This window comes from Scyliorhinus torazame, chromosome 5 (assembly GCF_047496885.1).
Source record: "Scyliorhinus torazame isolate Kashiwa2021f chromosome 5, sScyTor2.1, whole genome shotgun sequence".
Taxonomy (NCBI): domain Eukaryota; kingdom Metazoa; phylum Chordata; class Chondrichthyes; order Carcharhiniformes; family Scyliorhinidae; genus Scyliorhinus; species Scyliorhinus torazame.
In genome coordinates, this window is record NC_092711.1 from 326,049,997 (window position 1) to 326,066,267 (window position 16,271).

The following is a 16,271-nucleotide window of genomic DNA, read 5'->3' on the forward strand; positions in this document are numbered from 1 at the left end:
AGTACTGAGGGAGTGCCACACTGTCAGAGGGTCAGTACGGTGGGGGTGCTGCACTGTCAGAGGGTCAGTACTGAGGGAGTGCCGCACTGTCAGAGGGTCAGTACTGAGAGAGTGCTGCACTGTCAGAGGGTCAGTACTAAGGGAGTGCCGCACTGTCAGAGGGTCAGTACTGAGGGAGTGCCGCACTGTCAGAGGGTCAGTACTGAGGGAGTGCCGCACTGTCAGAGGGTCAGTACTGAGGGAGTGCCGCACTGTCAGAGGGTCAGTACTGAGGGAGTGCTGCACTGTCAGAGGGTCAGTACTGAGGGAGTGCTGCACTGTCAGAGGGTCAGTGCTGAGGGAGTGCCGCACTGTCAGAGGGTCTGTACTGAGGGAGTGCCGCACTGTCAGTGGGTCAGTACTGAGGGAGTGCCGCACGGTAGGTGGGTCAGTACTGAGGGAGTGCCGCACTGTCAGAGGGTCAGTACTGAGGGAGTGCTGCACTGTCAAAGGGTCAGTACTGAGGGAGTGCCGCACTGTCAGAGGGTCAGTACTGAGGGAGTGCCGCACTGTCAGAGGGTCAGTACTGAGGGAGTGCCGCACTGTCAGAGGGTCAGTACTGAGGGAGTGCTGCACTGTCAGAGGGTCAGTACTGAGGGAGTGCTGCACTGTCAGAGGGTCAGTACTGAGGGAGTGCCACACTGTCAGAGGGTCAGTACGGAGGGGGTGCTGCACTGTCAGAGGGTCAGTACTGAGGGAGTGCTGCACTGTCAGAGGGTCAGTACTGAGGGAGTGCCGCACTGTCAGAAGGTCAGTACTGAGGGAGTGCCGCACTGTCAGAGGGTCAGTACTGAGGGAGTGCCGCACTGTCAGAGTCAGTACTGAGGGAGTGCTGCACTGTCAGAGGGTCAGTACTGAGCTAGCGCTGCACTGTCAGAGGGTCAGTACTGAGGGTATGCTACACAGTCAGAGGGTCAGTACTGAGGGAGTGCCGCACTGTCAGAGGGTCAGTACTGAGGGGGTGCTACACTGTCAGAGGGTCAGTACTGAGGGAGTGCTGCACTGTCAGAGGGTCAGTACTGAGCGGGTGCTGCACTGTCAGAGGGTCAGTACTGAGGGAGTGCCGCACTGTCAGAGGGTCAGTACTGAGGGAGTGCTGCACTGTCAGGGGGTCATAACTGAGGGAGTGCTGCACTGTCAGAGGGTCAGTACTGAGGGTTTGCTACACTGTCAGAGAGTCAGTACTGAGGGAGTGCTGCACTGTCAGAGGGTCAGTACTGAGGGGGTGCTGCACTGTCAGAGGGTCAGTACAGAGCGAGCGCTGCAATGTCAGAGGGTCAGTACTGAGCGAGCGCTGCACTGTCAGAGGGTCAGTACTGAGGGTGTGCTACACTGTCAGAGGGTCAGTACTGAGGGTGTGCTACACTGTCAGAGAGTCTGTATGGAGGGGGTTCTGCACTGTCAGAGGGTCAGTACTGAGGGAGTGCTGCACTGTCAGAGGGTCAGTACTGAGGGTGTGCTACACTGTCAGAGGGTCAGTACTGAGGGAGTGCTGCACTGACAGTGAGTCAGTACGGAGGGAGTGCCGCACTGTCAGAGGGTCAGTACTGAGGAAATGCTGCACTGTCAGAGGGTCAGTACTGAGGAAGTGCTGCACTGTCAGAGGGTCAGTACTGAGGGAGTGCTGCACTGTCAGATGGCCAGTATTGAGGGAGTGCTGCACTGTCAGAGGGGCAGTACTGAGGGAATGCCGCACTGTCAGAGGGTCAGTACTGAGGGAGTGCTGCACTGTCAGAGGGTCAGTACTGAGGGAGTGCTGCAGTGTCAGCGGGTCAGTACTGAGGGTGTGCTGCACTGTCAGAGGGTCAGTACAGAGCGAGCGCTGCACTGTCAGAGGGTCAGTACTGAGCGAGCGCTGCACTGTCAGAGGGTCAGTACTGAGGGTGTGCTACACTGTCAGAGGGTCAGTACTGAGGGAGTGCTGCACTGTCAGAGGGTCAGTACTGAGGGTGTGCTACACTGTCAGAGAGTCTGTATGGAGGGGGTTCTGCACTGTCAGAGGGTCAGTACTGAGGGAGTGCTGCACTGTCAGAGGGTCAGTACTGAGGGAGTGCCGCACTGTCAGAGGGTCAGTACTGAGGGAGTGCCGCACTGTCAGAGGGTCAGTACTGAGGGAGTGCCGCACTGTCAGAGGGTCAGTACTGAGGGAGTGCCGCACTGTCAGAGGGTCAGTACTGAGGGAGTGCTGCACTGTCAGAGGGTCAGTACTGAGGGAGTGCTGCACTGTCAGAGGGTCAGTACTGAGGGAGTGCCGCACTGTCAGAGGGTCTGTACTGAGGGAGTGCCGCACTGTCAGAGGGTCAGTACTGAGGGAGTGGCGCACTGTCAGTGGGTCAGTACTGAGGGAGTGCCGCACGGTCAGTGGATCAGTACTGAGGGAGTGCCGCACTGTCAGAGGGTCAGTACTGAGGGAGTGCTGCACTGTCAAAGGGTCAGTACTGAGGGAGTGCCGCACTGTCAGAGGGTCAGTACTGAGGGAGTGCCGCACTGTCAGAGGGTCAGTACTGAGGGAGTGCCGCACTGTCAGAGGGTCAGTACTGAGGGAGTACTGCACTGTCAGAGGGTCAGTACTGAGGGAGTGCTGCACTGTCAGAGGGTCAGTACTGAGGGAGTGCCACACTGTCAGAGGGTCAGCACGGAGGGGGTGCTGCACTGTCAGAGGGTCAGTACTGAGGGAGTGCTGCACTGTCAGAGGGTCAGTACTGAGGGAGTGCCGCACTGTCAGAAGGTCAGTACTGAGGGAGTGCCGCACTGTCAGAGGGTTCAGTACTGAGGGAGTGCTGTACTGTCAGAGGGTCAGTACTGAGGGAGTGCTGCACTGTCAGAGGGTCAGTACTGAGGGAGTGCTGCACTGTCAGAGGGTCAGTACTGAGGGAGTGCCGCACTGTCAGAGGGTCAGTACTGAGGGAGTGCTGCACTGTCAGAGGGTCAGTACTGAGGGAGTGCCGCACTGTCAGAGGGTCAGTACTGAGGGAGTGCTGCACTGTCAGAGGGTCAGTACTGAGCTAGCGCTGCACTGTCAGAGGGTCAGTATTGAGGGTATGCTACACTGTCAGAGGGTCAGTACTGAGGGAGTGCCGCACTGTCAGAGGGTCAGTACTGAGGGGGTGCTACACTGTCAGAGGGTCAGTACTGAGGGAGTGCTGCACTGTCAGAGGGTCAGTACTGAGCGGGTGCTGCACTGTCAGAGGGTCAGTACTGAGGGAGTGCCGCACTGTCAGAGGGTCAGTACTGAGGGAGTGCTGCACTGTCAGGGGGTCATAACTGAGGGAGTGCTGCACTGTCAGAGGGTCAGTACTGAGGGTTTGCTACACTGTCAGAGGGTCAGTACTGAGGGAGTGCTGCACTGTCAGAGGGTCAGTACTGAGGGGGTGCTGCACTGTCAGAGGGTCAGTACAGAGCGAGCGCTGCACTGTCAGAGGGTCAGTACTGAGCGAGCGCTGCACTGTCAGAGGGTCAGTACTGAGGGAGTGCTGCACTGTCAGAGGGTCAGTACTGAGGGTGTGCTACACTGTCAGAGAGTCTGTATGGAGGGGGTTCTGCACTGTCAGAGGGTCAGTACTGAGGGAGTGCTGCACTGTCAGAGGGTCAGTACTGAGGGTGTGCTACACTGTCAGAGGGTCAGTACTGAGGGAGTGCTGCACTGTCAGTGAGTCAGTACGGAGGGAGTGCTGCACTGTCAGAGGGTCAGTACTGAGGAAATGCTGCACTGTCAGAGGGTCAGTACTGAGGAAGTGCTGCACTGTCAGAGGGTCAGTACTGAGGGAGTGCTGCACTGTCAGAGGGTCAGTACTGAGGAAATGCTGCACTGTCAGAGGGTCAGTACTGAGGAAGTGCTGCACTGTCAGAGGGTCAGTACTGAGGGAGTGCTGCACTGTCAGATGGCCAGTATTGAGGGAGTTCTGCACTGTCAGAGGGGCAGTACTGAGGGAATGCCGCACTGTCAGAGGGTCAGTACTGAGGGAGTGCTGCACTGTCAGAGGGTCAGTACTGAGGGAGTGCTGCAGTGTCAGCGGGTCAGTACTGAGGGTGTGCTGCACTGTCAGAGGGTCAGTACTGAGGGAGTGCCGCACTGTCAGAGGGTCAGTACTGAGGGAGTGCTGCACTGTCAGGGGGTCATAACTGAGGGAGTGCTGCACTGTCAGAGGGTCAGTACTGAGGGTTTGCTACACTGTCAGAGAGTCAGTACTGAGGGAGTGCTGCACTGTCAGAGGGTCAGTACTGAGGGGGTGCTGCACTGTCAGAGGGTCAGTACAGAGCGAGCGCTGCACTGTCAGAGGGTCAGTACTGAGCGAGCGCTGCACTGTCAGAGGGTCAGTACTGAGGGTGTGCTACACTGTCAGAGGGTCAGTACTGAGGGTGTGCTACACTGTCAGAGAGTCTGTATGGAGGTGGTTCTGCACTGTCAGAGGGTCAGTACTGAGGGAGTGCTGCACTGTCAGAGGGTCAGTACTGAGGGTGTGCTACACTGTCAGAGGGTCAGTACTGAGGGAGTGCTGCACTGACAGTGAGTCAGTACGGAGGGAGTGCCGCACTGTCAGAGGGTCAGTACTGAGGAAATGCTGCACTGTCAGAGGGTCAGTACTGAGGAAGTGCTGCACTGTCAGAGGGTCAGTACTGAGGGAGTGCTGCACTGTCAGATGGCCAGTATTGAGGGAGTGCTGCACTGTCAGAGGGGCAGTACTGAGGGAATGCCGCACTGTCAGAGGGTCAGTACTGAGGGAGTGCTGCACTGTCAGAGGGTCAGTACTGAGGGAGTGCTGCAGTGTCAGAGGGGCAGTACTGAGGGAATGCCGCACTGTCAGAGGGTCAGTACTGAGGGAGTGCTGCACTGTCAGAGGGTCAGTACTGAGGGAGTGCTGCAGTGTCAGCGGGTCAGTACTGAGGGTGTGCTGCACTGTCAGAGGGTCAGTACTGAGGGAGTGCCGCACTGTCAGAGGGTCAGTACTGAGGAAGTGCTGCACTGTCAGAGGGGCAGTACTGAGGGAATGCTGCACTGTCAGAGGGTCAGCACGGAGGGAGTGCCGCACTGTCAGAGGGTCAGTACTGAGGAAGTGCTGCACTGTCAGAGGGTCAGTACTGAGGAAGTGCTGCACTGTCAGAGGGGCAGTACTGAGGGAATGCCGCACTGTCAGAGGGTCAGTACTGAGGGAGTGCTGCACTGTCAGAGAGTCAGTGCTGAGCGAGTGCTGCACTGTCAGAGGGTCAGTACTGAGGGAGTGCCGCACTGTCAGAGGGTCAGTACTGAGGGAGTGCTGCACTGTCGGAGGGTCAGTACTGAGCGAGTGCTGCACTGTCAGAGGGTCAGTACTGAGGGAGTGCTGCACTGTCAGAGGGTCAGTACTGAGGGAGTGCCGCACTGTCAGAGCGTCAGTACTGAGGGAGTGCTGCACTGTCAGAGGGTCAGTACTGAGAGAGTGCCGCACTGTCAGAGGGTCAGTACTGAGGGAGTGCTGCACTGTCAGAGAGTCAGTACTGAGGGAGTGCTGCACTGTCAGAGGGTCAGTACTGAGAGAGTGCCGGACTCTCAGAGGGTCAGTACTGAGGGTGTGCCGCACTGTCAGAGGGTCAGTACTGAGGGAGTGCTGCACTGTCAGAGGGTCAGTACTGAGAGAGTGCCGCACTGTCAGAGGGTCAGTACTGAGGGAGTGCTGCACTGTCAGAGAGTCAGTACTGAGGGAGTGCTGCACTGTCAGAGGGTCAGTACTGAGAGAGTGCCGCACTGTCAGAGGGTCAGTACTGAGGGTGTGCCGCACTGTCAGAGGGTCAGTACTGAGGGAGTGCCGCACTGTCAGAGGGTCAGTACTGAGGAAGTGCCGCACTGTCAGAGGGTCAGTACTGAGGGAGTGCTGCACTGTCAGAGGGTCAGTACTGAGAGAGTGCTGCACTGTCAGAGGGTCAGTACTGAGGAAATGCTGCACTGTTAGAGGGTCCGTACTGAGGGAGTGCTGCACTGCCAGAGGGTCAGTATGGAGGGAGTGCCGCACTGTCAGAGGGTCAGTACTCAAGGAATGCTGCACTGTCAGAGGGTGAGTACTGAGTGAGTGCTGCACTGTCAGAGGGTCAGTACTGAGAGAGTGCTGCACTGTCAGAGGGTCAGTACTGAGGAAATGCTGCACTGTCAGAGGGTCCGTACTGAGGGAGTGCCGCACTGTCAGAGGGTCAGTACTCAAGGAATGCTGCACTGTCAGAGGGTCAGTACTGAGGGAGTGCCGCACTGTCAGAGGGTCAGTACTGAGGGAGGGGCGCACTGTCAGAGGGTCAGTACTGAGGGAGTGCTGCACTGTCAGAGGGTCAGTACTGAGGGAGTGCTGCACTGTCAGAGGGTCAGTACTGAGGGAGTGCCGCACTGTCAGAGGGTCGGTACTGAGGGAGTGCGGCACTGTCAGAGGGTCAGTACTGAGGGAGTGCTGCACTTTCAGAGGGTCAGTACTGAGGGAGTGCTGCATTGTCAGAGGGTCAGTGGAGAGGGAGTGCTGCACTGTCAGAGGGTCAGTACTGAGGGAGTGCTGCACAATCAGAGGGTCAGTACTGAGGGAGTGCCGCACTGTCAGGGGGTCAGTACGGAGGGAGGGGCGCACTGTCAGAGGGTCTGTACTGAGGGAGTGCCGCACTGTCAGAGGGTCATTACTGAGGGAGGGGCCAACTGTCAGAGGGTCATTACTGAGGGACGGGCGCACTGTCAGAGGGTCTGTACTGAGGGAGTGCAGCACTGTCAGAGGGTCAGTACTGAGGGAGTGCCGCACTGTCAGAGGGTCAGTACTGAGGGAGTGCGGCACTGTCAGAGGGTCAGTACTGAGGGAGTGCTGCACTTTCAGAGGGTCAGTACTGAGGGAGTGCTGCATTGTCAGAGGGTCAGTTGAGAGGGAGTGCTGCACTGTCAGAGGGTCAGTACTGAGGAAGTGCTGCACTGTCATAGGGTCAGTACAGAAGGAGTACCGCACTGTCAGAGGGTCAGTAGTGAGGGACTGCTGCACAGTCAGAGGGTCAGTACTGAGGGAGTGCCGCACTGTCAGGCGGTCAGTACGGAGGGAGGGGTGCACTCTCAGAGGGTCTGTACTGAGGGGGTGCCGCACTGTCAGAGGGTCAGTACTGAGGGAGTGCTGCACTGTCAGAGAGTCAGTACTGAGGGAGTGCTGCACTGCCAGAGGGTGAGTACTGAGCGAGTGCTGCACTGTCAGAAGGTCAGTACTGAGGGAGTGCTGCACTGTCAGAGGGTCAGTACTGAGGGTGTGCCGCACTGTCAGAGGGTCAGTACTGAGGGAGTGCTGCACTGTCAGAGGGTCAGTACTGAGGGAGTGCCGCACTTTCAGAGGGTCAGTACTGAGGAAATGCTGCACTGTCAGAGGGTCCGGACTGAGAGAGTGCTGCACTGCCAGAGGGTCAGTATGGAGGGAGTGCCGCACTGTCAGAGGGTGAGTACTGAGTGAGTGCTGCACTGTCAGAGGGTCAGTACTGAGGGAGTGCCGCACTGTCAGAGGGTCAGTACTGAGGGAGTGCTGCACTGTCAGAGGGTCAGTACTGAGGGAGTGCTGCACTGTCAGAGGGTCAGTACTGAGGGAGTGCCGCACTGTCAGAGGGTCAGTACTGAGGGAGTGCCGCACTGTCAGAGGGTGACTACTGAGGGAGTACTGCACTGTCAGAGAGTCAGTACTGAGGGAGTGCTGCACTGTCAGAGGGTCAGTCCTGAGGGAGTACTGCACTGTCAGAGGGTCAGTACTGAGTGAGTGCTGCATTGTCAGAGGGTCAGTAATGAGGGAGTGCCGCACTGTCAGAGGGTCAGTACTGAGGGAGTGCCGCACTGTCAGAGGGTCATTACTGAGGGAGGGGCGAACTGTCAGAGGGTCAGTACTGAGGGAGTGCTGCACTGGCGGAGGGTCAGTGCTGAGGGAGTGCCGCACTGTCAGAGGGTCAGTACTGAGGGAGTGCCGCACTGTCAGAGGGTCAGTACTGAGGGAGTGCTGCACTGTCAGAGGGTCAGTACTGAGGGAGTGCCGCACTGTCAGAGGGTCAGTACTGAGGGAGTGCAGCACTGTCAGAGGGTCAGTACTGAGGGAGTGCTGCACTGCCAGAGGGTCAGTACTGAGCGAGTGCTGCACTGTCAGAGGGTCAGTGGAGAGGGAGTGCTGCACTGTCAGAGGGTCAGTACTGAGGGAGTGCTGCACAGTCAGAGGGTCAGTACTGAGGGAGTGCCGCACTGTCAGGGGGTCAGTACGGAGGGAGGGGCGCACTGTCAGAGGGTCTGTACTGAGGGAGTGCCGCACTGTCAGAGGGTCATTACTGAGGGAGGGGCGCACTGTCAGAGGGTCAGTACTGAGGGAGTGCCGCACTGTCAGAGGGTCAGTACTGAGGGAGTGCTGCACTGTCAGAGGGTCAGTACTGAGGGAGTGCTGCACTGTCAGAGGGTCAGTACTGAGGGAGTGCTGCACAGTCAGAGGGTCAGTACTGAGGGAGTGCTGCACAGTCAGAGGGTTAGTACTGAGGGAGTGCCGCACTGTCAGGGGGTCAGTACGGAGGGAGGGGCGCACTGTCAGAGGGTCTGTACTGAGGGAGTGCCGCACTGTCAGAGGGTCAGTACTGAGGGAGGGGCGAACTGTCAGAGGGTCATTACTGAGGGAGGGGCGCACTGTCAGAGGGTCAGTACTGAGGGAGGGGCGAACTGTCAGAGGGTCAGTACTGAGGGAGTGCTGCACTGTCAGAGGGTCAGTACTGAGGGAGTGCTGCACTGTCAGAGGGTCAGTACTGAGGGAGTGCCGCACTGTCAGAGGGTCAGTACTGAGGGAGTGCGGCACTGTCAGAGGTTCAGTACTGAGGGAGTGCTGCACTTTCAGAGGGTCAGTACTGAGGGAGTGCTGCATTGCCAGAGGGTCAGTGGAGATGGAGTGCTGCACTGTCAGAGGGTCAGTACTGAGGGAGTGCTGCACAGTCAGAGGGTCAGTACTGAGGGAGTGCCGCACTGTCAGGGGGTCAGTACGGAGGGAGGGGCGCACTGTCTGAGGGTCTGTACTGAGGGAGTGCCGCACTGTCAGAGGCTCTTTACTGAGGGCCGGGCGAACTGTCAGAGGGTCATTACTGAGGGAGGGTCGCACTGTCAGAGGGTCTGTACTGAGGGAGTGCAGCACTGTCAGAGGGTCAGTACTGAGGGAGTGCCGCACTATCAGAGGGTCAGTACTGAGGGAGTGCGGCACTGTCCGAGGGTCAGTACTGAGGGAGTGCTGCACTGTCAGAGGGTCAGTACTGAGGGAGTGCTGCACTGTCAGAGGGTCAGTACTGAGGGTGTGCTGCATTGTCAGAGGGTCAGTTGAGAGGGAGTGCTGCACTGTCAGAGGGTCAGTTGAGAGGGAGTGCTGCACTGTCAGAGGGTCAGTACTGAGGAAGTGCTGCACTGTCATAGGGTCAGTACAGAAGGAGTACCGCACTGTCAGAGGGTCAGTACTGAGGGAGTGCCGCACTGTCAGAGGGTCAGTACTGAGGGACTGCTGCACAGTCAGAGGGTCAGTACTGAGGGAGTGCTGCACTGCCAGAGGGTGAGTACTGAGCGAGTGCTGCACTGTCAGAAGGTCAGTACTGAGGGAGTGCTGCACTGTCAGAGGGTCAGTACTGAGGGAGAGCTGCACTGTCAGAGGGTCAGTACTGAGGGAGTGCCGCACTGTCAGAGGGTCAGTACTGAGGGAGTGCTGCACTGTCAGAGGGTCAGTACTGAGGGAGTGCCGCACTATCAGAGGGTCAGTATGGAGGGAGTGCCGCACTGTCAGAGGGTCAGTACTGAGGGAGTGCCGCACTGTCAGAGGATCAGTACTGAGGGAGCGCTGCACGGTCAGAGGGTCAGTACTGAGGGAGTGCCGCACTGTCAGAGGGTCAGTACTGAGGGAGCGCTGCACGGTCAGAGGGTCAGTACTGAGGGAGTGCCGCACAGTCAGAGGGTCAGTACTGAGGGAGTGCTGCACTGTCAGGGGGTCATAACTGAGGGAGTGCTGCACTGTCAGAAGGTCAGTACTGAGGGAGTGCTGCACTGTCAGAGGGTCAGTACTGAGGGTGTGCCGCACTGTCAGAGGGTCAGTACAGAGGGCGTGCTGCACTGTCAGAGGGTCAGTACTGATGGAGTGCCGCACTGTCAGAGGGTCAGTATGGAGGGAGTGCTGCACTGTCAGAGGGTCAGTACTGAGGGAGTGCCGCACTGTCAGAGGGTCAGTACTGAGAGAGCGCTGCACTGTCAGAGGGTCAGTACTGAGGGAGTGCCGCACTGTCAGAGGGTCAGTACTGAGGGAGTACCGCACTGTCAGAGGGTGAGTACTGAGGGAGTGCCGCACTGTCAGAGGGTCAGTACGGAGGGAGGGGCGCACTGTCAGAGGGTCAGTACTGAGGGGGTGCTGCAGTGTCAGAGGGTCAGTACAGAGCGAGCGCTGCACTGTCAGAGGGTCAGTACTGAGCGAGCGCTGCACTGTCAGAGGGTCAGTACTGAGGGTGTGCTACACTGTCAGAGGGTCAGTACTGAGGGAGTGCTGCACTGTCAGAGGGTCAGTACTGAGGGTGTGCTACACTGTCAGAGGGTCAGTACAGAGCGAGCGCTGCACTGTCAGAGGGTCAGTACTGAGCGAGCGCTGCAATGTCAGAGGGTCAGTACTGAGGGTGTGCTACACTGTCAGAGGGTCAGTACTGAGGGAATGCTGCACTGTCAGAGGGTCAGTACTGAGGGAGTACTGCACTGTCAGAGAGTCAGTACTGAGGGAGTGCCGCACTGTCAGAGGGTCAGTACTGAGGGAGTGCCGCACTGTCAGAGTGTCAGTACTGAGGGAGTGCCGCACTGTCAGAGGGTCAGTACTGAGGGAGCGCTGCACTGTCAGAGGGTCAGTACTGAGGGTGTGCTACACTGTCAGAGGGTCAGTACTGAGGGAATGCCGCACTGTCAGAGGGTCAGTACTGAGGGAGTACTGCACTGTCAGAGAGTCAGTACTGAGGGAGTGCCGCACTGTCAGAGGGTCAGTACTGAGGGAGTGCTACACTGTCAGATGGTCAGTACTGAGGGAGTGCCGCACTGTCAGAGGGTCTGTACTGAGGGAGTGCTGCACTGTCAGAGGGTCAGTACTGAGTGAGTGCTGCACTGTCAGATGTTCTGTGCTGAGGAAGTGCTGCACTGTCAGAGGGTCAGTACTGAGGGAGTGCTGCACTGTCAGATGGCCAGTATTGAGGGAGTGCCGCACTGTCAGAGGGTCAGTACTGATGGAGTGCTGCACTGTCAGGGTCAGTACTGAGGGAGTGCTACACTGTCAGATGGTCAGTACTGAGGGAGTGCCGCACTGTCAGAGGGTCAGTACTGAGGGAGCGCTGCACGGTCAGAGGGTCAGTACTGAGGGAGTGCCGCACTGTCAGAGGGTCAGAACTGAGGGAGTGCTAAACTGTCAGGGGGTCGTAACTGAGGGAGTGCTGCACTGTCAGAGGGTCAGTGCTGAGGGTGTGCTACACTGTCAGAGGGTCAGTACTGAGGGAGTGCCGCACTGTCAGAGGGTCAGTACAGAGCGAGCGCTGCACTGTCAGAGGGTCAGTACAGAGCGAGCGCTGCACTGTCAGAGGGTCAGTACTGAGGGAGTGCTGCACTGTCAGAGGGTCAGTACAGAGCGAGCGCTGCACTGTCAGAGGTTCAGTACAGAGCGAGCGCAGCACTGTCAGAGGGTCAGTACTGAGGGTGTGCTACACTGTCAGAGGGTCAGTACTGAGGGAGTGCCGCACTGTCAGAGGGTCAGTACTGAGGGGGTGCTACACTGTCAGAGGGTCAGTACTGAGGGAGTGCTGCACTGTCAGAGGGTCAGTACTGAGCGGGTGCTGCACTGTCAGAGGGTCAGTACTGAGGGAGTGCCGCACTGTCAGAGGGTCAGTACTGAGGGAGTGCTGCACTGTCAGGGGGTCATAACTGAGGGAGTGCTGCACTGTCAGAGGGTCAGTACTGAGGGTTTGCTACACTGTCAGAGGGTCAGTACTGAGGGAGTGCTGCACTGTCAGAGGGTCAGTACTGAGGGGGTGCTGCACTGTCAGAGGGTCAGTACAGAGCGAGCGCTGCACTGTCAGAGGGTCAGTACTGAGCGAGCGCTGCACTGTCAGAGGGTCAGTACTGAGGGAGTGCTGCACTGTCAGAGGGTCAGTACTGAGGGTGTGCTACACTGTCAGAGAGTCTGTATGGAGGGGGTTCTGCACTGTCAGAGGGTCAGTACTGAGGGAGTGCTGCACTGTCAGAGGGTCAGTACTGAGGGTGTGCTACACTGTCAGAGGGTCAGTACTGAGGGAGTGCTGCACTGTCAGTGAGTCAGTACGGAGGGAGTGCTGCACTGTCAGAGGGTCAGTACTGAGGAAATGCTGCACTGTCAGAGGGTCAGTACTGAGGAAGTGCTGCACTGTCAGAGGGTCAGTACTGAGGGAGTGCTGCACTGTCAGAGGGTCAGTACTGAGGAAATGCTGCACTGTCAGAGGGTCAGTACTGAGGAAGTGCTGCACTGTCAGAGGGTCAGTACTGAGGGAGTGCTGCACTGTCAGATGGCCAGTATTGAGGGAGTTCTGCACTGTCAGAGGGGCAGTACTGAGGGAATGCCGCACTGTCAGAGGGTCAGTACTGAGGGAGTGCTGCACTGTCAGAGGGTCAGTACTGAGGGAGTGCTGCAGTGTCAGCGGGTCAGTACTGAGGGTGTGCTGCACTGTCAGAGGGTCAGTACTGAGGGAGTGCCGCACTGTCAGAGGGTCAGTACTGAGGGAGTGCTGCACTGTCAGGGGGTCATAACTGAGGGAGTGCTGCACTGTCAGAGGGTCAGTACTGAGGGTTTGCTACACTGTCAGAGAGTCAGTACTGAGGGAGTGCTGCACAGTCAGAGGGTCAGTACTGAGGGAGTGCTGCACTGTCAGAGGGTCAGTACTGAGGGGGTGCTGCACTGTCAGAGGGTCAGTACAGAGCGAGCGCTGCACTGTCAGAGGGTCAGTACTGAGCGAGCGCTGCACTGTCAGAGGGTCAGTACTGAGGGTGTGCTACACTGTCAGAGGGTCAGTACTGAGGGTGTGCTACACTGTCAGAGAGTCTGTATGGAGGGGGTTCTGCACTGTCAGAGGGTCAGTACTGAGGGAGTGCTGCACTGTCAGAGGGTCAGTACTGAGGGTGTGCTACACTGTCAGAGGGTCAGTACTGAGGGAGTGCTGCACTGACAGTGAGTCAGTACGGAGGGAGTGCCGCACTGTCAGAGGGTCAGTACTGAGGAAATGCTGCACTGTCAGAGGGTCAGTACTGAGGAAGTGCTGCACTGTCAGAGGGTCAGTACTGAGGGAGTGCTGCACTGTCAGATGGCCAGTATTGAGGGAGTGCTGCACTGTCAGAGGGGCAGTACTGAGGGAATGCCGCACTGTCAGAGGGTCAGTACTGAGGGAGTGCTGCACTGTCAGAGGGTCAGTACTGAGGGAGTGCTGCAGTGTCAGAGGGGCAGTACTGAGGGAATGCCGCACTGTCAGAGGGTCAGTACTGAGGGAGTGCTGCACTGTCAGAGGGTCAGTACTGAGGGAGTGCTGCAGTGTCAGCGGGTCAGTACTGAGGGTGTGCTGCACTGTCAGAGGGTCAGTACTGAGGGAGTGCCGCACTGTCAGAGGGTCAGTACTGAGGAAGTGCTGCACTGTCAGAGGGGCAGTACTGAGGGAATGCTGCACTGTCAGAGGGTCAGCACGGAGGGAGTGCCGCACTGTCAGAGGGTCAGTACTGAGGAAGTGCTGCACTGTCAGAGGGTCAGTACTGAGGAAGTGCTGCACTGTCAGAGGGGCAGTACTGAGGGAATGCCGCACTGTCAGAGGGTCAGTACTGAGGGAGTGCTGCACTGTCAGAGAGTCAGTGCTGAGCGAGTGCTGCACTGTCAGAGGGTCAGTACTGAGGGAGTGCGGCACTGTCAGAGGGTCAGTACTGAGGGAGTGCTGCACTGTCGGAGGGTCAGTACTGAGCGAGTGCTGCACTGTCAGAGGGTCAGTACTGAGGGAGTGCTGCACTGTCAGAGGGTCAGTACTGAGGGAGTGCCGCACTGTCAGAGCGTCAGTACTGAGGGAGTGCTGCACTGTCAGAGGGTCAGTACTGAGAGAGTGCCGCACTGTCAGAGGGTCAGTACTGAGGGAGTGCTGCACTGTCAGAGAGTCATTACTGAGGGAGTGCTGCACTGTCAGAGGGTCAGTACTGAGAGAGTGCCGCACTCTCAGAGGGTCAGTACTGAGGGTGTGCCGCACTGTCAGAGGGTCAGTACTGAGGGAGTGCTGCACTGTCAGAGGGTCAGTACTGAGAGAGTGCCGCACTGTCAGAGGGTCAGTACTGAGGGAGTGCTGCACTGTCAGAGAGTCAGTACTGAGGGAGTGCTGCACTGTCAGAGGGTCAGTACTGAGAGAGTGCCGCACTGTCTGAGGGTCAGTACTGAGGGTGTGCCGCACTGTCAGAGGGTCAGTACTGAGGGAGTGCCGCACTGTCAGAGGGTCAGTACTGAGGAAGTGCCGCACTGTCAGAGGGTCAGTACTGAGGGAGTGCTGCACTGTCAGAGGGTCAGTACTGAGAGAGTGCTGCACTGTCAGAGGGTCAGTACTGAGGAAATGCTGCACTGTTAGAGGGTCCGTACTGAGGGAGTGCTGCACTGCCAGAGGGTCAGTATGGAGGGAGTGCCGCACTGTCAGAGGGTCAGTACTCAAGGAATGCTGCACTGTCAGAGGGTGAGTACTGAGTGAGTGCTGCACTGTCAGAGGGTCAGTACTGAGAGAGTGCTGCACTGTCAGAGGGTCAGTACTGAGGAAATGCTGCACTGTCAGAGGGTCCGTACTGAGGGAGTGCCGCACTGTCAGAGGGTCAGTACTCAAGGAATGCTGCACTGTCAGAGGGTCAGTACTGAGGGAGTGCCGCACTGTCAGAGGGTCAGTACTGAGGGAGGGGCGCACTGTCAGAGGGTCAGTACTGAGGGAGTGCTGCACTGTCAGAGGGTCAGTACTGAGGGAGTGCTGCACTGTCAGAGGGTCAGTACTGAGGGAGTGCCGCACTGTCAGAGGGTCGGTACTGAGGGAGTTCGGCACTGTCAGAGGGTCAGTACTGAGGGAGTGCTGCACTTTCAGAGGGTCAGTACTGAGGGAGTGCTGCATTGTCAGAGGGTCAGTGGAGAGGGAGTGCCGCACTGTCAGAGGGTCAGTACTGAGGGAGTGCCGCACTGTCACAGGGTCAGTACTGAGGGAGTGCTGCACTGTCAGAGGGTCAGTACTGAGGGAGTGCTGCACAATCAGAGGGTCAGTACTGAGGGAGTGCCGCACTGTCAGGGGGTCAGTACGGAGGGAGGGGCGCACTGTCAGAGGGTCTGTACTGAGGGAGTGCCGCACTGTCAGAGGGTCATTACTGAGGGAGGGGCCAACTGTCAGAGGGTCATTACTGAGGGACGGGCGCACTGTCAGAGGGTCTGTACTGAGGGAGTGCAGCACTGTCAGAGGGTCAGTACTGAGGGAGTGCCGCACTGTCAGAGGGTCAGTACTGAGGGAGTGCGGCACTGTCAGAGGGTCAGTACTGAGGGAGTGCTGCACTTTCAGAGGGTCAGTACTGAGGGAGTGCTGCATTGTCAGAGGGTCAGTTGAGAGGGAGTGCTGCACTGTCAGAGGGTCAGTACTGAGGAAGTGCTGCACTGCCATAGGGTCAGTACAGAAGGAGTACCGCACTGTCAGAGGGTCAGTAGTGAGGGACTGCTGCACAGTCAGAGGGTCAGTACTGAGGGAGTGCCGCACTGTCAGGCGGTCAGTACGGAGGGAGGGGTGCACTCTCAGAGGGTCTGTACTGAGGGGGTGCCGCACTGTCAGAGGGTCAGTACTGAGGGAGTGCTGCACTGTCAGAGAGTCAGTACTGAGGGAGTGCTGCACTGCCAGAGGGTGAGTACTGAGCGAGTGCTGCACTGTCAGAAGGTCAGTACTGAGGGAGTGCTGCACTGTCAGAGGGTCAGTACTGAGGGTGTGCCGCACTGTCAGAGGGTCAGTACTGAGGGAGTGCTGCACTGTCAGATGTTCTGTACTGAGGGAGTGCCGCACTTTCAGAGGGTCAGTACTGAGGAAATGCTGCACTGTCAGAGGGTCCGGACTGAGAGAGTGCTGCACTGCCAGAGGGTCAGTATGGAGGGAGTGCCGCACTGTCAGAGGGTGAGTACTGAGTGAGTGCTGCACTGTCAGAGGGTCAGTACTGAGGGAGTGCCGCACTGTCAGAGGGTCAGTAC